The sequence below is a fragment of the Paramormyrops kingsleyae genome, chromosome 1 (genome assembly GCF_048594095.1).
Source record: "Paramormyrops kingsleyae isolate MSU_618 chromosome 1, PKINGS_0.4, whole genome shotgun sequence".
Classification (NCBI taxonomy): Eukaryota; Metazoa; Chordata; class Actinopteri; order Osteoglossiformes; family Mormyridae; genus Paramormyrops; species Paramormyrops kingsleyae.
In genome coordinates, this window is record NC_132797.1 from 9,788,339 (window position 1) to 9,814,568 (window position 26,230).

Sequence of the window (26,230 nt, forward strand, 5' to 3'; positions counted from 1 at the left end):
CCCATGTCCTAAGCTGTTTCCAGTTGTTTTCATTAGTCCAATATATTTAAGTCTGCGTTAGGTATGTTTTCCCCAGTCCGGTCATTGACGTCCGATTTGCGTTTCTTCGATGTTCCTGTTTTGTCTCCCTTCTAAAAAACCTTCGTTCACCCGATCTCACGGCGTCTGTGCTGCTTCTTCGCCGAAAGGCGTGACACGGTAAATGTACAGCTAAAAATCAGACACAGTTAGAGGTTTTATATTATATCACAATGTTTTTATTGGTTTTTTTTGTTGAGTTTTTTTTTAGGCTGTTATCTCTTATAAAAAATAAACATTTGATTCCTGATGTCATGTCCAATGTTGTTTTTTTTTCCATCCAGCTCTTATTAAACACAGTTTGGTACCTCATAGCATATGTAAAGTGTATTACGTATTACAGTTCTGATATATGATTATTAATAACCCAGAATTGTACTATTTTTTTAAATTCCATTTTACTCTTTATTCACACACACACACACACACACACAAATACGGGGTATATAATATAGTGATCCCCCGCCTATTGCGGAAGATGCGTTCCATACCTATCAGCGATAGGTGAAAATCCACGATATAAAAAGACCATATAAAAAAACTTTTGTAGTTTGACCCTTAAAATATCCCTCTCACATGCTTTAAACACATGTAAACTTGTTAAAACGCACTTTGTAAACACATATATGTGCATGTTTGGCTAAGGATATGAATGACATAAAATATGAGAATTTCTGGTATCATTCGAATGTTTCTAATAATGCATCGTGTTGGTCTTAAATTTTACTTACTGAAACCTGTAAGAACCCTGGTATTAGCGTCCTGAGGAGCTAACAGGTTTGTCAATGTAAAAGTCATAATGAGAGCAGACCGTCCGCGCTCACCTCCCGGAAACGGGTCGATTGGGAGGTTCGGTTTTTCTGAAGCAGATCAGTGGCGCCGCCTCCCTTTAGCTGCTTCGGTTCTCTGCTGCAGACGGCCGTCCGCAGGACTGTCCGGAATGACAGGCGACAATGACTGGAGACACTGTTCGGGGGGGTGGGGTGTGATAGGCTCGTCTGCCGCGTCGAGGCTCACAGACACTCTGCGAGTCAATCCCTGTGAACAGCCACATAAATGAGCCCCATTCATGACTCTTTTAGAATCTCTTATCGTTGACTTATTAACGCAGATTCTGTGCTTAATATCACACGGGCTTTGTGAAGTCATAATAAGGGGCTGGATATCTGCGGAGTGGCGTGTTACAGACCAGCGGCAGGACGATGGAAACACGTTCACTGATCTTAGGAACCACTTATTTGCCTCACATTAAAGCACCGTTTGGTATTGTAATAAGTCCAGCCGCTCTGGCCGTACGCCCCCTGGTGTTTGGATTTGGTGATGCTAAATTCTTAAAGGGTGGGACCGGAGTATTAGCCTTGGTAGCTGCCCTTGAAAAGCAGCTGTAGAGCACTGTAAAGTTAGGGTGTATTTCCCAGTCAGCAGAGAGCTGCCGGACGCCCTCGTGTTATTGGGCTGGGCTGCTGATCTGTAGGTCACTCGATGTGTTTAATATTTGAGGGTCTTTTGGCCTTTAGCATTTGATGTCATTTGTTCCTCTGTGGGGAAATCGAGGAGCGGGCAGCATAAGCCGGCAGGTTGCCTCGCTCCTGCAGTCTCACCACCAGCAGTGACGCGTCGCTCCGCAGGGGCAGTGAGCAGAGGCGCGCCGTCTCTCACGTTCTCCTCAGGGGTGAGCGATCGTGCATCATCTGTCAGTATGCCGGACAGAGCCCAAAGCTGGCCTGTGGCCTGCCCTCTTCATCTCTCACCTTGACATGAAGAATGAGGATCAGAACGCAAATATCAAGGCAGGAGCAAACTGGTGAAATCATGCCATTCAGTCACTGTATTACATTAGAGGGCAGGTCACACTCTCTTGGGGAGGGAGAGTGAATTACTATCAGAGGTTCACCAAGGAGCTAGATGTTGTGCCATTTTACTAGGAATACGCAACTGGGTAACCTTACAAGCTCCTAAGGTTGGGGGGGGGGGGGGGGGTGCAAGTTGAGGAACATGGGATGATCAGGGGTGGGTTTGTCATTTTGGGGGCCCCACTCTAAAAGTAATTTTGCCCCCCAACCCAGATGTTTCAAAAAACTAAATAAGTAGCTTGTGAGTAAAGTGAAAAGCTGGTTAGCAGAACATGCTGCTTCAGCATCTCCAGAATAAGGGACGCATTTAGCTAACAGGGGGCCAAACCTTGGGGGGGGGCCCATGGAAGTGCGTCCTTTGAGTGGTGCCAGACACTGGGGACGATACAGACATATGAGTGTGGGGTGTGAAGGTGACTCGGAAAGCCACTGGGCAGCGGGTGGGGGCTCTGCTGGCAGTCAGACTGAGTGTCCCTGAACCCTGTCTGAAGCGTGAGACCCCGGGAGGAGCCCAGAGACTCCAAAGCGGCATCCTCACACGCCCCAGCGCGGGACTGCGGTTAGCGGAATGCTCATTAGCGCTTATGCCGTCTGCTGTGAAATACATTCAACTATCCATCCGTTTTCTAACCAATTATCTCGGCAAGGGTCACGAGAAATTCAATTATTGGTAAATAAATAAATATGTTAGTGAGATGGCTGTGGTCAGCACTACAGCAGCCTTGGCACTGTCACTGTGGTTACCCATGGTGGGAGGTCTCCTTGGGGGCGTCTGCTGGGGGGGGGGGGGATGCTTTTCCGTTGCCAGTCCTCACCTGGGAAGGCAGGGCCGCCTTTAACTCGACTAGACACTTTGCTCAGTGGTGGAAGCTGCTTCACACCCTGATCTCCTGGCAGGATATCCACCTGGCAGACATTAATTGACAGCTCGTCTGTCAGGGTGCGAGTGTGAGGAGAGATAATCGGCCTGATGTACACGGCTCAATCACGCACGCCGAGCTCGCTCTCCCCGATGCTCAGCGGAGGCCAGGGTCCTTCAAAGGGGTGAAAGGTCACAGATCGAAAAACTCACAGCTGACTTCCCCAGAAGAACGCTTTCCATGGTAAAACACAGACGTCTACAAGTTAATATTCTATTTGAATCATTCTTATATAGCACCCTGTCGCTAACTGCATAGCAAGAGTTCACATTAAACGGTGGGAAAAATCACAACACAGATTAAATTCACACCTTGTTACGTTTCTGTATGATTTGTGCAGCTCAGATAGAGAATAGATCCACGCCGCACTGGGATGGATGGGACACTGGGTTTTTTGAAACCTGGAGAGTACAGAATAACAGAAACAGACATGCAAATAATATAACAGGAATCTATTTCATATTTCAGGTAATTACCCCATGGTCCTGACCAGGAGAAGCAGTTAGAAGATGGATTAGAGGTAATTATATACAGGTAATTATGCACCTGACTTACCACACACCCCCTCATTAGAGAATAATAATTCAGGAGAATCCATCCTCGGTGGTAAACTGACAAAAACCTGTGCGTGCTTCTCTCAGCTACGGGATGCCAGCCACCAAAAGAACCATCTAGCAAACTAGGTTATCTACACTGCTCGGCCAAAAAAAAAGTCATCGTTTGAATTTATATCAGCAAATACTGAAGAGCCAATGACTGGATCATTATTACAGCTCAGCAACGTTATGCACCAATAACGTAAAGTCAGCTGAGTACCTGAATCTACTGAATGGCCAGGTTACACCTCCATTCATCATCAGTGGATTGTTTTCTTCCCTGTTGGCATGGGCATATTCCAGGACAAGAATGCCAAGATTCATTGGGTTTGAATTGTCAAAGAGTGGTTCAGGGGGCATGAGGAATCATTTTCACGCATGACTTGGTCACCACAGAGTTGTGACCTTAACCTCATTGAAGGTCTCTGGGATGTGCTGAAGGAGGCTTTATGGAGGTTCAACTCACTTGTCAATACAGGATCTCGGTTAGAAATTAATGCAAATCTGGATGAAAATAAAGGGTGAGACATTGCATAAGCCTGTGGAAACAATGGCATGACAAATGTGCGTCATAATCAAAGCTAAAGGCGGTCCAATGAAAAATTCAAAATGGAGACTTTTTTTTTGGCCAGGCAGCGTAGGTTAAACTGCACATAAGCCCTAACATGCTGTACTTGTACAGGATGCTGTCCTCCATCACCAGAGATCTATTATTGTTTTTTTTCCATCTTTAACGTTGTTCCCTGACACATTTATTGGGAGGGACCAGTTGGCTGCCTGATTTCATTACCCTCCCCGGGGGTGCAGGGTAGAGCGGCACAGCCGAGAGCGGTGGGTCCGGCACTTCAGCCGGCCCAGTGAGGAGGTACCGGCTCTCGTGTGCCGCCGTTCTGTCAATTCAAGCCGAAATGAAGCCAGAAGTTATGAAGATTGCCTGTGTCCAGCTCCAGTAATGGGTCAGGCTACCTTCAGAGGAACTGGGCTGGGAACAACTAACCAGAGCAGTCACGTCTCATTTGTAGCAGAACGTGTGATGAGCATTAAGTGTTTAGGCCCATGAAAGCAAATTGTTCATTTAGATGTTCCTGATTCGAGATCATTACATGTTAGGGCTGTATTCCCACCTGCACGGACCTTCTAATACCGCATTTTCACAGGAGTCTCACCTTGTCTTCAGCTGTAAACCAGAGCATATTGTCACTTAGCCATGAAATTGTCTGATTTTCTTTTTTCATTGGCCTTGCGCCCATCATTACGGAAATAAAATAGAACAGATTTAGGTATTCATGGGCGTATATGGCAGGTTACCATGACCGGAATGCGAATGGGCATTGGTGTGTCATTCTAGAACGCCCCCCCCCCCCCTTCCAGGCCGGACAGTTGCACACAGAGAGCTGAGAGAAGCAGAACTCTGCACAGATCGATGTATCTGTTCCTGAGGTGCTGACTAAATCGTCCATTTGTCAGTCGAGCTTGCAAGAGTATTCGGGAATGCCCATCGATTCCAGAGCTCAGCCCAGTTACAGACAGGAAGGGACAACACATACCCCCAGGTGTCGATTTCTGCAGACGTGACCCAGTCCAGCTCCCTGGGAGCAGAACCCAGAGCCTCGGTCTAGCTCCCGCTGTCAGGACCAGGATCCATGCATGTGGTATAAGCGGAACCCGGGGAACCCTGAGGAAGCAGAGAACGAACCGTTGGCCAGAAATTTTTATGACGGCGTTAGCATGGAGTGGGAGATCAGTTTCATTTACACTACAGAAATGAACAAGCGTTCTTCTGGAATGTACTGCTCGGCAAGCACCTCTGGGAAATCAGTAATTAATTAGTATTAAATACTAGTATGAATTTTTCAGCCTCGTGACACTGACTGACCAGCTTATTAAAATGTCCCCAAAAGACTCGAATTTCATTCCTGCCACTCAAACGAGGGATGTAATTATAGCACGAAAAATTGAGTGGCAGCTGTCAGACATCAACAAGGTCCTGCTCATATATGCAAAGTCTGAGGGTCCAAATGTCTTCTTCGGTCAATAGGAAAGATTAATAATGACGCCGCATTAATAATCGGTCTGATTTTTTTAAACATTACGCAGAGCTTGTCCGACAGACTCTTCCGTAACTCGACAAACACGACAGGCAGAAGGGACCGTAAAGGTCCACCCCCACGGGGGAGGGGGGGGGCATTGCTGCTCCACCAAGAGCTTGGGGATAGTAATTACTTTTAATTAGAATAAATCCAAGATTAGATCATCCTTTCCCCTCTTGCTCATTTCCTCGGCACCTTTCAATAGCGAGGGTCTCATTAGAAGCCCAGAGCCTGATCGGCCAGCATCCCGCTGCTAATTAACATCGTTGGGGCGGGAGGGCCTTGACGAGTAACCCCCCCCCCCCCCTTTCCCGACATGGTGACACGCCATCCATCTGGGTGCCGTGATCAATGGCTGCTGAGGTGACTGTGGCCGCTATCTGCATGGGAATTAGCGCTGCGACAGACAGCGCCGGCCCATTGGCCGATCACCGCCACGCCGCAAAGTGGGGGCCACGTCGATAGACTGATAAGATGAGCAGGGGACGGCCCCCACTGGGTGAAGGCTGGGGGCCCATCTGCTGACACGCTGGCACGTGAAGTGGGTGGTGAGTCCACCTGACGGAGTGGCTGTGCTGTGCATGTAAGCGCAGTTTGTCTGTCAGTGCCAGGAACTCAGAGAACTGCTGCACAAATGCAACATCTGCCAGCTTCTCCCCATACTTTTCATATCTGATATTGAGCCCAACCATAAAAGAGGTGGGGGTCCATTTAACGATGTTTTAAGGGACAGGTCCTGCTCAAGGGGGTGGTGCGGTGCTTAGCACTCTTGCCTCACACCTCTTGGTCCAGGGTACAAGTCTGCACCATAGCTTCATGTGTGTGGAGTTTGCATGTTCTCCGTGTTGTCATGGGGATTCCTTCATATGCTCCAGCTTCCCCCTACAATCCAGAAACATGCTGAGGTTAATTGAAGTTGCCAACTTGTCCGTAAGTGTGAGTATGCCCAGCGATGGGTTGGCACGCCATCCTGGGTTGGTCTCTGCCTTGTGCCCATAGGCTCCGGACCCCCTACTCAGAGATTCTTTAAGGGCTGGGGCCTTGAAGCACGCAATTGGGAAGATTAATTGATTTAAGAGGTAATATCTGCTTTGAAATACTCAGTGAACAATAGGACAGTGTCTGCATGTGAGTGCTGACAGGTTTAAGGGGGCAGGAGACACTTTAATATCAGTGACACCCCCCTCTACAGCCGCAGACTGACTCAGAGCCCGATTCTCGGTCGGGAGAAAGGACCCTTCTCACAGCATTTGTCCACATGGCTCGGGGCGACACGGACACAGGCGGCTGGGCCAGGCGGCCCCACGGTCCCTCTGCGGTCATTAGCCAGTCACCTCCAGCTGAACCGCATCTCGGCGGCGCCGAAGCACAAAATCACGCCGGTCACCGCGGAGCGGCTCCTCACCCGAAGAAACCCGGCAACAGCTTGGGGGAGACACACAGCTGCAGTCAGCCAGGGTGTTAGAGCCGCAACAGCCGACCCCCTTCGAGAGTCAGCCCCCCCACCCCGAATCCCAGACTTGCTTATTTATTCCTCCAGTGTGCCAGCCTGCCCTGGTTAGTATTTTAAACTGCACTCCACTCCATTTTATGACAACATGTGACCTTTCCGCAGGCCGGAGGCGAGAGGGATTTTCAATCAACAATTAGTCGAGTCTATTCCGGAGATGGTCCAGGCCCCCCAGAGGGAGCACCATTGATCGGCCCCTCTGGCCTGGACATCCGCATCCAGCCGTGCAGGAACCTGCAGGCCCGGCCCTGGGACCTCGGAGTGGAGGGGGTGCTTCATCCGGAAGCTGCCGCATTACACACGTTTTTATTGTTAGAGAAACAATAAAGAACCAAAAAAATCACAGCTCAGGAAAGACATTTAAGAAGGCACTCATGGAAACACAGCCAGGGTACGAAACCAGCCAGAGATCGCAGAACAGGACACCAGAGGGCGGGAAGATGCGGCCAGGCCTTGGGTGCGAGCGCGACTCCACATGACCACCAGGGGCCGCCCTGACAAACGCGCTGACGCAGTTTAGCCGGTCAGAGTCCAGATGGCGGCACCGGGTCTCTCAGCGGAGGGTGGGATCGTCGTCGGGAATTAATTTCCAAATGCCGTCAATATTCCTGAAGTGAGGCATGCGGGCTTGTGCTGGAGCGCGACATTAAGCTTTCATGAAAGTAAAAGTTAATTAGATATGATGCCTAAACTCCGGGGATTGTAATTAGCTGAGCTGCGTGACTGCTCACCAGTAATTAAATGTCATTTTCCCTCAGTTCACCGGGCCTTGAAAAGCCTGCCTGAAAATGTCAAATAGGCGAATTTCACCTGTGCCCTTTGCACGGTTTGACCGGAGAAAACCAGGGAACCAGGGAGAAGGCGAGCGGGGGGAGGGAATTAATTAGCAATGTCTTTTTGTCTTTTGTCACATGTACTCCCCCCCCCATGCCCCCCAGCCTTTGAGGGTGGTCACTCTCCTCTGGACAGGTGTGTCAGCTGGCTGTAGCCAGTCTACCGTCACGCCCCCATGCCTTCTGCCAAAAAACGCGTGACGAGCACGGGGGCCACCTGCAGATCCTCTCATGGCGTAGAGCTTCCCCTCGGACAGTGAGGAGTGCAGTCTGTGCACCTGCTCACCTTCTGCACGTCACACGAATATTAATCAAAAACCACAGGCACAGCAGTACAGGCCAAAGAAGCAGAGGGAACGATAAAAATGTGGGATTGTCCCAAATCACAGAAACCAGCATCCTCTTGAACTTCTTCCTGCTCCGTCACTCCACCTCTAAATAGAAGGCAGCTGTAATAACGCAGTGACAGCAGGGGGGAGTTCTATGGTTATCGGCACCCATCCATCTCTGCAGACGAACCTCCATGTGTGGACAGAGCAGTGTGAAGACTGAACGCAGTTGCATCTCCGCCGTGGTCCGGAAACTGATCACCAGATATAAAGCTGTTTAGGTGCCTTTGCCGCAGAAGTGAGCGAGAGCCCTGCTGCGTTTGGGATTAGAGACGCCGTGGGCATCGCCCCCCCCCCACCCCCCCGGCAGGCACTGCTGGCGGTTTATGTTTCCCCCTCATTAACCTGCCGCCAGTATCATCACCCTCGTTTTCTGTAACACTGAAGCATACACAATCAGGTTTCTAACGATCGCGTGCGGAAAGCCGTCTGAGTGAGCGCCTGCTCTGGTAGTAATGGCCCGTCCAATGAGATGCAGCCTTGTTAAAATACCACACAAATACACACGATGGGTCATTTAATCTACTCGCGTTGGCTTCACCCTTAAAAGGTAGCAGAGGCAGGACTCTGCCCCCCCCCCCCCAGGGGCATTAACAGTGTGTCGTTCCAAGTGAGCCCTTGGCCACCCAGCGTGACTGGATCGGCGGACCTGCGACAAGGCATGGAATGCGGCAGAGCGTCCGGCCGCCCGGGGCGTGACTGGATCGCCGGAACCCAGGACAGGGCAGGGCATGCGCCGCAGCGCCTGCCCGCCCACTTGCCAACAAACCGCGGCTGATTCAGAGGCTCGCCGACGTGCGAATTAGCGAGACGACCCGGGACGCAGGGAGTAGCCTGGGGACCCGGATCACAACAGAACTGCCTCAAACACAATTTAAATACAAGGCAAAATAAATAAATAAATATGGGTAAAGCGGGAGGCGTGTGCAGAATGGATCAGGTGGTCGTGAGAGGTGAGAGACGTGCTGGCAGGGGGCGGGGGTAGGGGAGCATGAGGAGGGGGTGGGGGGGGGCGAAATGACTTTTGAGCCGGATAAGGGTGTTGATGCTGCAGGCCGGTGCTGATGGAGTGCGGGGGAGATAAATGGCCGGCGCCTTGCGGAGAGGCCGCGGCGGAGGAGATAAATCGACAGATGGTGCCAAAGAAAGCGAGGAATTACAAAGTTGACGAACAGGGGAGGGGGTGCTGAACTCTATGCGGCATCGGGGAAGTTGGGGTGGGGGGGGGGGGGAGGGGGCAAATGGAGAGATGCAGATGTGTACGAAATAACGGGCATAATGAAGCAGGTGTCGCATGGGAGCACTCGCGGTGACAAGGGCCGAGCTCTCTCACACCTTCAGCGCCACGCGGGAACCTGCCCTCCTGCTTGCCACGCTTGGAAAGTCTCTGTTTTTCAGAGCAAACAACTGATTTATGGAGGTAATCTGGCAGAATTACTCCCTAATCATATGTGGATCACTTTTCTGAGGCTGTAGGAGGCTGTTTGTCTGGGAAAACAAAGCAGATGGTTCGTTTAGCTCTCACTGGGACTCGCGGCTACAGAATCCAAACACAACCTCTTATCCATGTTTATGTGAATTAATAAAAATATACAGTCACCATAATGAAGCATCCAGGTGTTCGCGTATTCAGAGGCCTCCCCTGTTGCTGTGATGATGCAGGACGGTAGCTGTATGTAAGATACACAGACTAGCATGATACATGTCAGAGTAACACAACAGACCCTCAATACACATTAAAAGCTTCATTAGCGAAATACTGATACAAGAGTCACAAGGATGTATATAAAGGTAGAGAAACAGAGTAAACAATGAGCTAAGCAATAAACAAACCACAGATATGCAGGGAAAAGGCTTCACATAGGCAAAGTGCAAAAGAAACTCTTGGAGTTTTCTTACCAAATAGGTCAAAAGGGTGAGACGGGTGATGATGACCTTCACTCTGAACGGTTGGATCCTGCCAAACAACAGTGCAAACGGTACAGACTACAAACAATAAAGACAATGCAAACAATAGGAACACACAAGCAAGCAAACAGACAAAACCAGAAAAGCAAACAAACAAAGCAAACAGAAAAAACTGGAAAAGCAAACAGACAAATCAGACAAAATCGAAAAAGCAAACAGACAAAATGGACAAAACAAATACCCAAGTGCGATCGACAAACACCATCCCCCCTCAGTTTAAGCCTATTCCTTTGAACCTGTACTTTAAAGGGGAATGAACCATAAAGGCAGAGTGATGCCTGTTTGCGGGTATTAAATGGGAAGAGTGCCCCCAGGCTTTAGGAGGATATATTACACCTCTGGTATCAGGGGGCCATCCCCTGAGGATCCCTGGGACAAAACAAAATTAACTGACACACACTAAAGTCCATTATCCCCTAAATCCACTGCTGTGCATTTCCTGTCCTGTCGTAATATTAACAAACAGCAAACCCCCATTTGAACGTGGCTGAATATGCTCACGCATCAGAAAGGCCTTTTGGTACCTCTACATTTATCAGCTGGGACAGCATCAGCTGTTCACCACGCAAACACAGAGTGAGCTTCTCTTTAATCACCCTGGACGCTCACAGTCCTCCATCCACTTTCCATTATCTGGTATCACTTTGCTCAGGCAGACACACCCAGGAGATTTGTCCCTGTCACACGTGCGAAACCCCAGCAGTGCCTCTAGCCTTCATCACTGTGCACCTTCCTCCATTTCATGCTGAGCTCCAAGCTGCTGAAAGCTGCTCCAGGTTAGACGCATCTCAGGGTCGACAGGGGCCTTGAGATCAGAAATGAACACCAGCGTATCTCATCGTCGTTTGGCTGCCGAGCTCCAGAGACAAAACCCTCAGATTGCCGAGTAACGGCATGTCGCTTACGGCCAGGCCGGTGCCAAGCCTCCTGTCACTCTGCTGCTCTCCTCGGCGCATCCATCTTAGTCTGGTCGCTTCCGATATCTGCACCTTCAGCTAAATAGGGATAAGCGGGTGACAATCGTCTTCTCTTCAGGTTCTTAAGGGTTTTGTAACACCATCTCTATGTTGAGACCTCTCCAACAGATGGCGTCAGACACTTTTAAAAGGCCTTATATGAACATTCACTTATACATCATCTTCAGTGATATGAGGTAAGATATAATTTATTGATTCCAGGGGGAAATATTTTGAGGATGACATTTGATTTAACATTTTGACATTGGACAACAGGACAAAAGTGCTTCAGTCTGCCCCGTTCAGAGGAGTACCAGAGGACAGCCAGCGGGCCATTCTGGAGAGATTTCACCAAGGCATCTACTTTCCATCCGAGACCCTGCCATCTCCTGGCACGTTTTTCTCTGAATGGATTACAATGCATGTGTCTGAAAGCCAAGATAAATCTGTCCACCGCCTCGCTCATCTGTCTTTCCCCTCCAAATTAAAGACTGACAAAAATGGGCCATTTAACATGCCCACAAGTCAAGACATTGAATACATTTCATGGTTTCCTTAGCAAAATAATTCACTTGTTCAGAAAATTGAAATGCACAGTATGATGCATAAAACTGAAAGGTTCTGATAATTGTCTTGCTCAGAATCTTTTTATTCTACCCTTCACCCTTTATTCAGATACTGCACATGTCTTTCACACAAATAAATCATTGTCATTAGAATATAATGTAATCTAGCAGTGGTACAAGCTTTGAAAGAGGTAATGATACATCATTCCACATTATTACATTACGGATACATTACAAACGTTGTGTTTACCATCAAAACCTGCAGCCTGGGCGTCTCAGTTATAAAAATATTGCCTCTCACCAAAAACAGCAGGAAAGCCCCCAACATACAAAGCACTGGGGAGGGGGGGGTGGGGGAAGGTAGCTCCACTAAATCAGCTGAATATCGGTCCGTCAAGCCGGTAGTCTGTGGATCAGACACCTGGCGCTCTGAATAGAAGGGTAAATCCAAAGCCATTGCTGAAAATGGAGCTGTCTGTTAGAAATGTCACAACTATCCCCTGACTGATAAGTCCCCCCAACCTCCCCCCCACCCGTAATAAGAGCTGACACCTATTTGTGACATATAACCGTATCGCAAATTGCTTTTGGCATGATAAGATCTCCTGTCCTCCCTACCGACACTGGGGCCAAAATATGGCACAGATGTGGTATTTATTAACTCCCCCGTGACCACATGGGCTGGGCCTACCCAGCATCCTCAGCTGCACCCCCGCCCCCGTGACCACATGGGCTGGGCCTACCCAGCATCCTCAGCTGCACCCCCGCCCCCGTGACCACATGGGCTGGGCCTACCCAGCATCCTCAGCTGCACCCCCGCCCCCGTGACCACATGGACTGGGCCTACCCAGCATCCTCAGCTGCACCCTCCTTCCATGTAACCAAATGGGCTGATCCTACCCAGCATCCTTGGCTGCGCCCCCCTCTGCTGTGACCACATGGACTACACCTACCCAGCAATATGAGAGCTATGATGATGACATGTATCATTTTTACGGATATACGTCCCTTCACTCCGCAAACAGCAGCCCGGTCAGATTCTGTTCCATTTACCGTCAGTGATCCTTTCGGAGCAAGCGGCTCTGGTAAAGAACCAGAGCTACAGCTGGAGTTAGACACCACACGACGGCAATGTGCGGCGACATCAGACAGCCGTCTGGACATTCCGCCGATTACTCCGTCTGTGAGTGTGCTTGTCCTGTTGCTCTGTCAAGCAGCAGCAGGCTCGCAGTGCCGGCTCCATGACAGCACTCGTGGAAACAGTCTGTCCACTCCAGGCACATTTCAGTACTGCATGGCTTTGAATGTGAACGACCCCTTATTGTCATGTGATCAAACCCAAAGTCACATGACGGGGCAGAACGGAAGAGCCTGCACTGGTTATAAAAATGGGAAATCGTGCGAACTCTACAGTTATTTTGCAATAATGAGTGGCGCAACATTCATATATATTTCAATTAGTGAAGAAAGGAAACATTCTGAGAGCAGCTAGCTGTAACATTAAGACTTCATCACCCCAATTAGGAGCAAAATCGTAAGGAGCGCAAAGCAGCATCATTGTCGGGCTGCTTCATTATTCAGCGTGATGATAGGTCTCCGCTTTCATGGGCAGTGATCAAAGACCTGGATCTGCGGCTCAGCCATTGCCGGCACCTCAGGAGGTACGACATCGTTTAAATATGAACTTACATGTTTATTTATTCATCTGCCCCATTTTAATCGATTCTTATTCCAAGAAAAAGCCATGGCTGAGTAGGAATAAGGAAGTGAGGAGAGGAAGCGCTACGCTATCAGAGTATCAGGGACACCGTAGCCGGAGTGAGGAGCCCCGTTATAAACGAACACAGAAAGACAGGAAGTCTCGCTAATGCACCTAATTCATTATTAACAGGCTGATTTCATGAGGGACCCCCCACCCCGATAAACGCCCCCCCCCCCCCCACCTCCTGGTCCATCAGTCAGCGGCAACATAAAGGGCGTGTTTTCTACTAAAGTTAATGCCTCCTAAGATCTCCATCTGGCCTGTCAATGTCACGGCTTTTGTCCAGCTCTCAAAGTGCCGCACTCTTTCAGTGTCTTCATGCTAATAAGGTCACCTGTCAGCCCTCGGAAGCCCCCCCACCCCTCCCCCCCAGGTAAAATGCCTTTCCACATCTTCTGGATCTCAACGGGCTGGAAGATAAGTCAGCAGGAGACAAACATCTGCTGGAGACCCATGTCTGGCTGCTCTCTGCAGTGGAGACACAAATGACAGACAGTGATGTTTACTGCAGAGATATCACCTGTGCGTCACGTATCTGAACCCAGGGTGACCCGCTGCGCCCTCCCCAGTGATGCAATAACGTTCAAGGCTCCCCCTGTCCCCCACGCTTCGTCACGACACCTGATGCAAGCATCATCAGGTCACACGTGGGAACGCTTCATTCCTCTCATCACTTAAGCAGTCTGTGAGAGACGGATTCTGACTCATGCCATCACTAATGTCTAATGTTTCTGGGTAACATTTCTATCTTTTATCTGCCGTGATGGACCTTCTCTCTTTTGCGACGGCAAGTCGACATTTGTACTTTTAGACAACTTTTGGATTTGCAGCACTTCAGACTTTTGTTTTTTAAAGCCTTTAAATTCCACATTGAGGGGGAAAACCAGCCCTTAGGAATGGGAAGACCTCCAAAAGATTGCTGCAAAGAGTCTTTATTCATGCACAGCAATAACACTGAAGACACTGAGAAATATCTACCAGAGAGAGAGAGACCCGGGTCAGCAATGTGACGCAACACAGCGTAACATAACGTTAACAGCGAATGATTCTCTCGCAACAAAATGTCTCTGTATATAAAAGAACAGAATAGTAAAGCCACAAAGAGCCAGCATGGTCCCGGTCCTCCTCCCAGCTGGCCTGGGGCTCGCCTTTTCTCTCCCTCCTCACTCCATCCCTCGCTCACTCACAGGATTATCTTCATAATTCTCCTCTATCCACACAATGATTGTAACCATTTACAGTTAGACACAAATATATTACATGTACATGTATATTATATATACAGAAAGGAAAACATCTGAACGACAGAGAGACATCATGGCTGATACACTGTGTGTGTGTCTGAGTTTTTGTGGTTCCTAAGACAGTTTTTGTTTCCCAGCATATTTCACTGTCAAACAGAAGGTTATTCTGGGTTTTACCCTCATTATACTACAGCCGTGATCAGATCAGCCTGGATTCTTCTAATCCAGCTGAAATTCGGCAAAAAATGTCACTTGAAAACGGGCGTCCCATCCAGGGTGTCCCCAGCCATGTGCTGTCTGGCCCTGGCTCCAGCACCCCAGCCTGCTCCCGCCCCACCTATGATAATTAGCAGCTGGAAGATGGATGGACATCACTAAAAACGGCAGGCATTATGCACCATAACACGGAGGTACCTGTGTAACAAGCAGCTCCTCAGACCCTCTTGACTCCACACCATCCTGCTGGATGTCACCCTCTTGACACCTTGGTCACATGATGCTGATCAGCTGACCGCCCTCTGTGCTTGTCATGGAGGAAAACAGTTTTGCGCTTTTGAAGCTTGTCACGCTTGTTTGAGGGGGAGGGGTTACGGTTCGTCAGACCCATCGAGCAGTGTTTCACGATCCAGACCTTGGGACCAAAATGTGGGCTGCCTGGGAGGGAGCTGGGAGGGAGCAAAAAGGTGGACCGTCTGTGGGTCCCCAAGGACCGGATTGGGAACCACTGTCATAGAGAGATGCATGACAGAAATCTGCCCAAGAAGGCAAATCAGAAACTTATGTGAACTATCAGCCCCTCCTGCACCCCTCGAGGAGATACTATTGCAGGTCGTGATATGGGGAGTTGTGGGAGATACCATGCCACATGGGGGGGGGGGGGTGGATAAGAAAGTGATGTCCTTCTGGGAAAAAGCATCAAGGATTTTGAATGCCTGATAAGTGTGAGGAACCCTAAAGTTAGGGGGACCCACATTAAGAAATATGTCGATGAAAGTATTGATCGATTCAAGGTGCTACTTCTTCGAAGGCCTCAGTGAATATAGGAAAAGGGTCAGGCAGAGACATTTAAGGGCATCAAGTACCATAATTTTGGTACTTGGTTCTCTGGTTTCCCCCCCACAGTCTAAAAACACCCAGTGCAGTGCAAAAGTGCCCAAGGGGGCAAGTCACATGCGATCTGAGTAAAACAATGGAACTGGAGAAATCCTGTGAAAAATTAGAAAGTACTGCGAGGCTTAACATGGGAGCAAAGGAACGGCAAGGCCCAGCCTGATCTCATTTGCTTTCCCTTCATTAATCTCCGAGTACACATTATCACACACCGTCCTAAATGCCAACGAGGCAGACGGCATCTGACAAACAGTCAGGCTCGCCCGGCAGAGACAGAAGCCACGCAGGAAACACGAGAGAACATTTCTGACGGGTTTGGGCGGATCGTAAACACAGGGCGCGGCAGATAGGCGCAGTCACGGGAACCGTGAACGGCTGAACATAGCTGGCTGAATTACGCTTCCGAACCCCCCCCCCCCCCCGCCGGCATCGCAGGGCCAGAGAGCATAGCTCAGATCGGCGCAGAACCTGCAGGAGCAGGATGGTCTTTAGCGAGTCAGCTAACGAGCACCTCAGGAGCCGAAGTACACGGCACCACGGGTTAAATGAGCGATTGCCGGAGCTGGTTCAGAACTAGGTTACACAGCAGTGCTGCCTCTCCCATAGGGCAGTCTGCTCTAATGAATGTCCATTAATTATTCGAGGGGGGGGGGGTTATGGCCTTAAATACAATTCACAGGCTGTTTAACTGGAGTCAGCATGACTGATAAACGAAGAAAGCTTGCAGGGCATCAGGTACACAGCCATCGAGAGCCCATCTCTCCGTCGGCACGCCCATCGCTGTTTACCCTTCGTACCCCAGGACTGACCATCACTCACAAGTGTCTCTCGCGGAACATTGAGATGGGGCCCCTCCGGCAGCTCTGTCACCTCCATCACAGTGCGCCGATGCGGACTGGCTCTCTTTTTTCAAACACCATTCTTATACGTGCTTCATTCTCCCCGGTTGCTGTAGATCATTTTCCATCCAGCTCCTTGGTTACTGCGGATGACTTGTAATCAGGACAGTCAACCCCACCACCATGCCTGCCCGCTTCCGGACGTCTGTATCCTTCAGCTGACGGGAGGACGTCTGTATCCTTCAGCTGAAAGGAGGACCACGTCTGTCACAATTCCAACTTTTTCCACCTGGAATCTGCCGGGCATCTGTGCCTCTTCTTCAGTGTTTTAATGTTGCACGAACCCACAAACACGAGAGAACGTCCGTATAACCAACCAACTGCATACTGTTTGTGGAATAAGACCCTCTTGTTAATTTATCTCTCCGCTTCTCCAGCCACCAGCCCGAGGTTTTCACAGCACACTGACTAATCAAGGAAGTTTTACACTAAACAGCCATTTAAAGAACACCTCCAACAGAACTGGGTTAATGATACTAATTCGTCTGTTTTACACTCCCAGAGTACAATCAAAAAGAATAATGATAAAAGCATCTTGGTGACTCAACCCAGGTTAAAAAAAAAAGTACACAGAAGTATACTTAACTTCAGTATACTTAGCAAACTTGCATTCATGATTACTATACTAAAAGTCTGCTAATTTTTAGTACTACTAAAGATATACTTAAGTACAACTAAGTGTACTTGACAGTACTATTTTGAGACACCATTAAGATGCACTTAAATATACTTAAGTACATCTTATTTAACTAATTTTGTAGTTTTTAAAAATACTTCTTTTCGACAGAGTATATTTGAATGCTCCTTTAAGATGACTATCAATACACTTATATAGGAAATATATTTATAATTCAATCAAAATGTGCGGATAATACATTACAATTATATTTATAAATATGCTTTGTATATACTAAAATGCTTAAATGAAGTCTACTTTATGCACTTTTTTTTTAATAAGTGACACAGAGAGCTGTTCCCTCTGGCACACTACTGTACCTGCACCTCATCTCCACTCCGCACCTGCCAATTAAAGCACATTCTCAGGTCCCGCCCTGGTTCTCACGCTTCCTGTGGGTCGGGAATAGGAATCAGCGGTGCTGGATATCGCCGCGGTGCCCAGGCCGTGCCACGCGGTGTTGGTGCGAGAGCCGCCCGCTCCCCCCTGCCAAGCCTGAGAGGTTTAATCAGAGCCACGTTCCAGCTGTCGCGGCAACAGCCAGATGTGTCATGCGAACGGCAGTGCTGACAGCAACACCGGCAACACCTACACGCGTCGATCCGCTCCCACCTCGCAGATAAGGTCACCTGACCTGTCAGTTAAGGCATGTGTCAGCGCAGGGGGCTGCTCTGCTTGTGTCAGCGGGAAAGAGACACATTTTCCAGCTCTGTCCTGTTTATCAGACAGATAACAGGGAAAATCCCCTAAACAATTTACGTGTGTGTGTGTGAGAGAGAGAGAGAGAGACAGACAGACACAGAGATCGACAGAAGGCTCTAACATGCACAGACCATGCACAATAAGAGCTGATGCCTCACTCACAGACCTTTTTCAGATTCATGTGAGTATTAACTCTCTGTCTTCCACAATCCTGTTATTTCCCTGGGGTCTGTGCTCAGCCTCTGGTATGTGTCACACACAGGAACGTTTCACACACTGATGTCACTGAGATGCTGACATTAACAGCAAAGCCTTTTTCCTTGTGTACTTTTTTTCCCATGATGCATTGGGGATGCCCTGTTGACCTGAGGCTCGGATCTGGTGTTTTCCCCACACAAAGCGGTGCCGTGATCTTGCAGGGTACCCATCCCGTTCCCACTCCCATCCTGTTCCACTCCATCCCCATTCTGCTCCCACCTCGCTCCTGCCCCATTCCACTCCCGCGTCATTCCTTTCCCATTCACATCCTATTCTCGCCTCGCTCCTGCCTCACTCCCATCACATCCCATTTCTGCCTCACCACAGTCCCATCCCATGCCGCCCTGCTACTACCCCACTCCTGTCCCATTACCATCCCACTCTGCCCCCGCCTTGCGCCTGTTCCACTCCCATCCCATCCCACTCTGCACCCACCTTGCTCCTGCTTCACTCCCATCCCATCCCACTCTGCACCCACCTTGCTCCTGCTTCACTCCCATCCCATCCCACTCTGCACCCACCTTGCTCCTGCTTCACTCCCATCCCATCCCACTCTGGCAGCTGCAATTGGTCATTTTCAAAACCACTCGATATTTAAAAACCTTGTTCCATATTTATAAGATCTTATGTGATGGTTGATGCCCATCCTGCCCCTGCTTCTGGAGCTCATCCGGACCGCCTCAGTATCCTGGCGGGACCAGCCAGATGGACCGGGTCCCCCAGCAGAGCCAGTGAGAGCCTGTTCGGCGCCGCGTAATTAATCTCTCCGCTCAAATTGCGACACGCCGGAACCCCCGCGAGGCGACTGGCGGCGCCACCACAGCAATCTGTTTCACGGCAACAGCGGGACCGACAGCGACGATTCTAAACATCTTGTGACCTTTAACCTTTACATGAAATCTATTCCCGGTGACATTAAACGCTCTTAATTGGTGTCCTGGGTTTTCCTGGCCGTGAAGCAGCCTGTTTATATTCATACTGGGCCGAGAGCAAAGCAGCTTCTCTGCACACAAGATAAACAAACTTTAAACACATCACTAAACTTCGCAGCAAGAGCAGTGACCACTTAGTACACAGGAACCATTTCTCTGTGTGTATTAAACATCACGCCAGCAAACGGGTCTACGGGGGGGGGGTCGGGGGGGTGGATTGGATCTCCCTGACGTGTAATAACCTCAGGCCGAGGTTATCGATCTCCCCACGAGTGTCATAGCCGACAGTGAGCAATGTCTGCAAGTCGCTCCTAAAATATTGGAGGCTGTGAAGATCACATATGAGATTATGTGATGATTCATATCCATTAACTTTCCCAGAAGCCCTTGCAGCGCAGAGGGTCAGCTGAAGCAGGCTTTTCAGGGTGTCCACATGAGGTCATCCTGCACGGCTCCTTCTCAGCTGAAGGTCAGTGTGATCATTGTCATTTTTATTATCCAATCATCAGATGGCATCTATAATCTGCTTTACGGACGAACGCGGAAAAGAAGCCACGGCATCCAGCTCTCCACGCAGTAAGAAATAAACGTTAGATTAGGGCTATCAGATCCTGACGTTTCTCAGGCATCATACTCGGGCTGTATCTGCCACACCGCTCTGAAGGTTAATGCTCACACTCAAACACAATTATCGTGCTGATTGCTATCTGCAGTGGTGTGGCCCTGAACCGGTCCTGAGATGGCAGAGGGGCCACAGCGCTGCGCGATCGGGCTCCGAAGGAGGAGGAGCGCGGCACACACAGATACACACTGATACACACACACATTCACCCACCCTCCCCTGCTCCGACGGACTCCTCATTCTAATACGATTTACGACCCCTAATCCAAAAACGAACGAAACCCACAATCAGGTCATGACCTAAAAGCAGAGGATCTGTATGTGTGTGTGTGTGTGATGTATATATTACATTGTGAGGACCAAATGTCCCCACAATGTGATTAAAATCTTATTTTGATTTTCTGGGGACCACAATATAAAACACAATTTTATTTAAAAAAAAAAACTAAAAATGCCAAAAGTCTCGTATTTTGTACTTGTGGTTAAGGTTAGGGCTGGGTAAGGCTTAAGGTTGTCATAGTTGGGATTAGAGTTTCCCCACAGAAATTAATGGATAGGTTCCTTAAAGATATGAATACAAACAAATGTGTGTGTGTGTGTGTGTGGGGGGGGGGGGGGGGGCATGTGCCTGCTTTTAACTCAATACTATCTCTACGGGGATATTTTCTCGCACATTGTCCTTGAGAGGACATAAAATACACACAAACCTAATCTCAGGCCTCAGGCTGGTCAATGTGTCTGTTTGACGAGGAAATAAGTTACCTCATGGAGGAGGAGGTGGGGGAGAGCAGGTTTGTGTGGGGGGGGAGGGGAAGCGACAGGCTTAAGGTGGCCGTATACTTCAAACGACATCCAGATAAAACGAAATCGAACCCGTTGGTGAGAACGATCGGTGGCGTACTTAAAACAGCACTGCCAACGTTCTACGACACGCCACAAGACTAGAGGGGGCAGAACATTTTCGATGCAGCAGACCCACATACAGAGAGAGAGAGTAAAACATTTCGTGACAAGTACATGGGTCATTTTAATAAAGGGGATGGCAGCTCTTTTACAATGGAAGTTTCCATCTCTATTACCAGCCACTACTGCTTTAATACTAGCAGCGGCACAGACAGGGAAGCCAACAATTTACCAGATGCTCACAGGCTAACGAAACAGACACATTCCACAGCAAACATTACACACATTACAATGTTTGCCATCAACATAAATACATATATTAATTGACACTAAAACTATGAGCAGTGCTGTGCACAGCATGCTGGTACCTGAGTATTCAGTCCTCCGCGAGGTCACATATATGTCAGTCATGGACAAGGGTGGAGCCAGAACAAATGAACGAAACGAAACGGCTAATATGACATCGTATTGCTAAAATGATGTTGATTCCGGTGATTTCGCCTGAGATATACAGCCAGCTTTAGGGTGAGCAGGGCTACAGAGGTTCAGACAACGCTGGGGGAACATTAACACCAGAACTAAGACCCCGCGATTACTAGGGTTAAGGTCAATGAACACGTATGGATCTCCATCCCTATGTGACAGAGGCCTATTGTCTCATGCCGTCCCGGCGATCCGCAGGCAAACAGCCGGGACTATTTCCAAACCTCAGCCTCGCTAGGGGATGCAGAGGTAATCATTACTAAAAATCGGCTTAACGATCACAAAAGCAGCAACATTAATGACTAATGCTCTTATTGAGACAAATGACTAATACTGACTGAGACAGAGGCTCAGAGGCAGTGCTGAGGACAGCACATCCCCAAGGAAGGACCCTTTAATTGGGGATAACAGGGCCTCAGGAAGGACTCAATGAACAGAGAGAACAACAAAACCAGACCAGCAAGAGGAAAACCGGGATCACTGCGGATTCGTAGTTGGAGGTCTTGCAATCGTCATGGGTCCAAGTTAACAGGAGCAAAACAAACGAGAAAACATGAAGTTACAGCTGAGGAGAGCTGAGCTGCATCAGCCCTGATTACCAGCATCACCCGGCGATCCATTTCAAGCAGAAGACTGGCTCTGTTCCCTTCGTAACCCGCACTCAGAAAATCTACAAGTAGCTGATATTCTACGTCAGCGGTGGCCAATCTTATCCGAAAAGGGCCGGTGTGTTTGCAGGTTTTTGCGATAACCTATAGGTCAGCTGTTCAAACCCAGGTGTGAGGACTCTTCAGCCAATCAGTCCTCTAATTAGTAATCTAATTAGGGAGTTGCAGCAAAAACCTGCACACACAACAGCCCCTTCTGGACAAGACTGCCTGCCCCTGGTCTGCAATAGAATTACCACCTCATCCATGTCAGGGAGGACACTTTGAGTTACTTCAGGTTTTACAAACTACTTTCAAACTGAAGGGCTCCTGTGATTGGCTAAATAGTTCAGTTCTTCTTCTGCTTTTACTAGTTTGTTTCCTTGATTGAAAGACTCACGTTAACATAATAGAGACACATGCATGATTATAGGAAACTGAACGGTCAGCACACAGCAAGAACTCAGTGCTAAAGTGAAATAAGAACATAAGAACTATACAAACGAGAGGAGGCCATCAAGCTCGCTTGGGGAGAACTTAACTAATAGCTCAGAGTTGTTAAAATCATATCTAGCTCTGATTTAAAGGAACCCAAGGATTCTGCTTGCACTACGTTATCAGGAAGACTATTCCATACTCTGACTACACGCTGTGTAAAGAAGTGCTTCCTTAAATCCAAGTTTTGATGATTGAAATGGTAGTTTACAAATCCCGCCAAAGCTCAACGTGACCTTAAAATACGAAAAATTCGTATTTAAAAAAAAATCCTCAGAGAACTAATTCAAATAAGATAAAACACGTAACTAAAAATAATCCTAAAAGGTATGTAGGGAAATGAACCATGTGAACCTAAGGTACCAGTGCTTCCCGCTGAGAATCAATGGGCAGGAACTCCTTGGCAGGATTACACTGCGATCAGAATGGACAGCTGCGATTGGTCGTTTTTCAAAACCATTCGATATTTTAAAAAACTCGTCCTGAATCTCACCTGACAGTTAATGCCCATATCTGCCTCTCATACAGATCCCTCACACATCCCAGAAAAGCAGGAAGCAGACAGACTGCTTGAGTTTTCAGCCCAGGGCAACAGGAAGAATGGATTTCAGCCCAGAGAATAAGAGCATCTCACTTTAAGTTAAAGAAAAAATTTGTCTGCATTCCTGGTTAAAATATTGAAGTAACCCACTGTATTTACCTTCTGTGGAAGGGTTGTCCCATCTTAATGAGTGCAAACAAATGCCCCAGGCTTCATCGGACATTCAGCTTTCCGTTGTCTGTGCTTTTTGTTCCACTTTCAGTCAATCGCTCTTAAGATAAAGGCAGCTTTAAAAGATCACCTCCCAGGCTCACCTTCCATTATCATTAATCAGGATGTATTGACTGACATGTCCTCTAGCTTTTCAAGTTTATTGGAGGACTTGGCTAATCCAACGATTCCACAGAGAGCCTTGCGCAGAGCTGCAAACACAGCGGTGAACGCAGAGAGAGCCTCATGCATAGAGTCTCAGAGCGGCGCACAGAGAGCCGCAAACGGAGCGGCGGGCATAGAGAGAGTCTCATGCAAAGAGCCTCAGAGCAGCGGGTGCACAGAGAGCTGCAAACAGCGGTGCATGCACAGAGGGCCTCGCACAGAGAGCTGCAAACAGCGGTGCATGCACAGAGGGCCTCGCACAGAGAACCACAAGCAGAGCGCTGCACGCACAGGACCATTGGTCACACTGGTAGTGTGTAAAATAAACCCAGAATCTCTGAATGTCAAAACTTCACCTGCTATTTGATGAGAAATGACACAGGTTTTTCTGTCTTTATCGACACTGAGCACAACCTTAAATTACACAGAACTCCTCAGCATCGAATAAGCATTTCCAGCCACAGCCGCCCACAACTGCAGAGCCAAACAAGGCACAGGTTACTCCTCTGCACTGTACGATCCATGTCCAGGCAGCTTAGTCAGGCAACAAAGTTTATTAGTTTATTAGTTAAATAATAATATCATAATCCTGCTCCTGCACTCAGCACTGGCCACCATGCCTGGCGTGGCAGGGCGAGGTCCTCAGCTGGACTTCTAGCGGGATGGTGAGGAGGGAAAGGACCTGATGTCCCAGGAGAAGGCATCCGGCGTGGATCAGGCCCGGCGAACGGCATGCCGGTCACACCAAAGGCAGGCAAGCAGTGCATGCATATTCATGAATGCGGGAGGTAAACAAAAGGCATGAATGCGGAGCAGTTAGCACAGAGGCGGCGGCTCTCCAGACGCATCCGGTGAGTAAGCGGGATCGCCGCAGAAACGCCGGCCCGCCGGCCCATGCAAACTCATAATTGCTGTGTAATTACACCTCCATTGTGTGTGCACGGCGTGTGTGCACGGCATGCACGCAGCTCTAATAACAGCAACATCAAAGACGTGGGGGATTCATATTGAAATGCCCATTATACGCAGAACAGGGCTTTGTCTGTCGTGGGGGGGGGGAAGCAGGGTAAACACTTGAATAAAGTGCACACACGCATCTGTGCTTTTGTTCACCTTCACCTCTGTCACAGAGACATGGACCATAATGCATTTGTCTGACCTCACAGGTGCTTCCAGAGACATTGGCTTAGGTTGGTGGGAGAAGTCGTGGGGGGAGAGATGGGAGTTATGCCTCAGCTGTCAGGGACGTTGCTCAGGAGGCCGGGTGACCTTCAGAGCCCCTCCAAGAAGCTGGGGGCTGGGTGCCTGGGAGGGGCACAGAGCCTCTCTGAGCAGCAGAGCCGCTGCCTACCTCTCCTAGCCAACAGCCCAAAACGAAAGGCGTGCTAATTCCAAGACAAAGACTAAGCCGGTTGACACAGTCGCCAGCCCACAGCATTCATGCTTTTTTGTTTACATGTATGTGTGTGTCGCTTCTCTGTCTTTGGTGTGACTGGCACGCTATTCGCCAGTCCCTGTTTCCATAGAAACATTAAAGCATAGGTAGTTAGCCTGTACGTGAAAGCCAGGGCGTGAGAAAGTTGATCCCAGACACGAGAGGCTATATGAACCAGTTTTACAGGAGGAGGAGCTGAGGTCAGGGTTTTAGGTCGTCCACTGTGAGTTTCAGGCTATAGACATGGGCTGCTCCTTCACCACATGGAACACGGAAAACGGCAAATTAGTGAGGCGTCCGCAATCAGCTGCCATGTCCGCCCTACTGCTGGCTGCCGGGACCCACGACAAGGACAAGAGCTCGGCGGAGGGCTTAAGGTTAATTAGCGTGTAGGTGAAAGGCTAATCGCGACGTAAACGAGGGTCGTGAGCCGCAGCCTGCTGATCGGGAATCCTACTGTGGGATCTGAACCTACGATCTCAATGTTTGCTCGTCATTCTGCCTGCTTATCAGAAGGACTGTTTTAATGCATCCGTATGTGTTTCATAAAGGTCATGTTTGCTTGTTTTTGGTTGTGTGCGGGTGCTGAGCCTCAGGGAGTGCGGGTGCTGAGCCTCAGGGAGTGCGGGTGCTGAGCCTCAGGTGTAGCTCCTCTGAGGTCGATACCGAGCAGAACGGATACCAGACGGGCGGCTCACAAGTGTGTACAGTGACTGGTGCTCCTGCAAACCTCACCCAGGTCCGGGGAAGGGGGGGAAGACTAGCATTTCACAGCGAGTCATCATCCCGCTCAGGGTGGCCCTGACACCTGTCAGTCTCACCACACTTCCACAGTTAGGAGGGAGATAGTCCCCACTGTCAGCAAGAGAGTGGCGTGCCTCGAAACGTCGGCCTCTAATTGGAGCCGACGTGCGGAGATAATCTCCTTCATCTCACTCATTACGTTTCCCATTAGCTGCTGATAATGCTCATTAAATTAACTTTCTCCACAAGAAATCATAAATAACCCAAGTGAGACGAGCTCGCCCAGCGCACGGAAGTGCCAGCCAGCAATGGACGCCGTGGGAACGAAGGGAGCGTTCACGCCGTGATCGTTTCTGAAAGGAGAGGAAGGAGAGAGAAACGGGCCATTTGTGTAATTAAGTCGAAGCATCGAACGGTTTCGGAGGAGCTCTCAGAGGCAGAATGCAATTAGCAGGACAAATGGACAAACAGATTGTTAGACTGCACTCAATTCTGTAAGTGGGTTTCAGTCTGCTGTGAGACCAGGCCGTTAATGGGCTTTCTCTCATGCGTGTGTTTGCACATGGCTTGGTATGTGCTCATGCGTGCGCATGTCTGAGTGCAGCTGCGTGTGGCTTGGGTAAGGATACGAGAATTGCAACTC

General features: G+C 49.0%; 1 long non-coding RNA gene across 1 annotated transcript; it reads right to left on the minus strand.

The window, feature by feature from the left end:
• Positions 1-255: 255 nt before the first annotated feature.
• Positions 256-11,443, minus strand: LOC111853386 (uncharacterized). Its single transcript, XR_002840446.2, has 6 exons — positions 10,169-11,443; positions 9,870-9,939; positions 4,995-5,122; positions 3,163-3,252; positions 2,747-2,965; positions 256-1,829 (listed from the first exon to the last, which is right to left on the minus strand). It is a non-coding gene; the product is annotated as an uncharacterized lncRNA (long non-coding RNA).
• Positions 11,444-26,230: the final 14,787 nt, after the last annotated feature.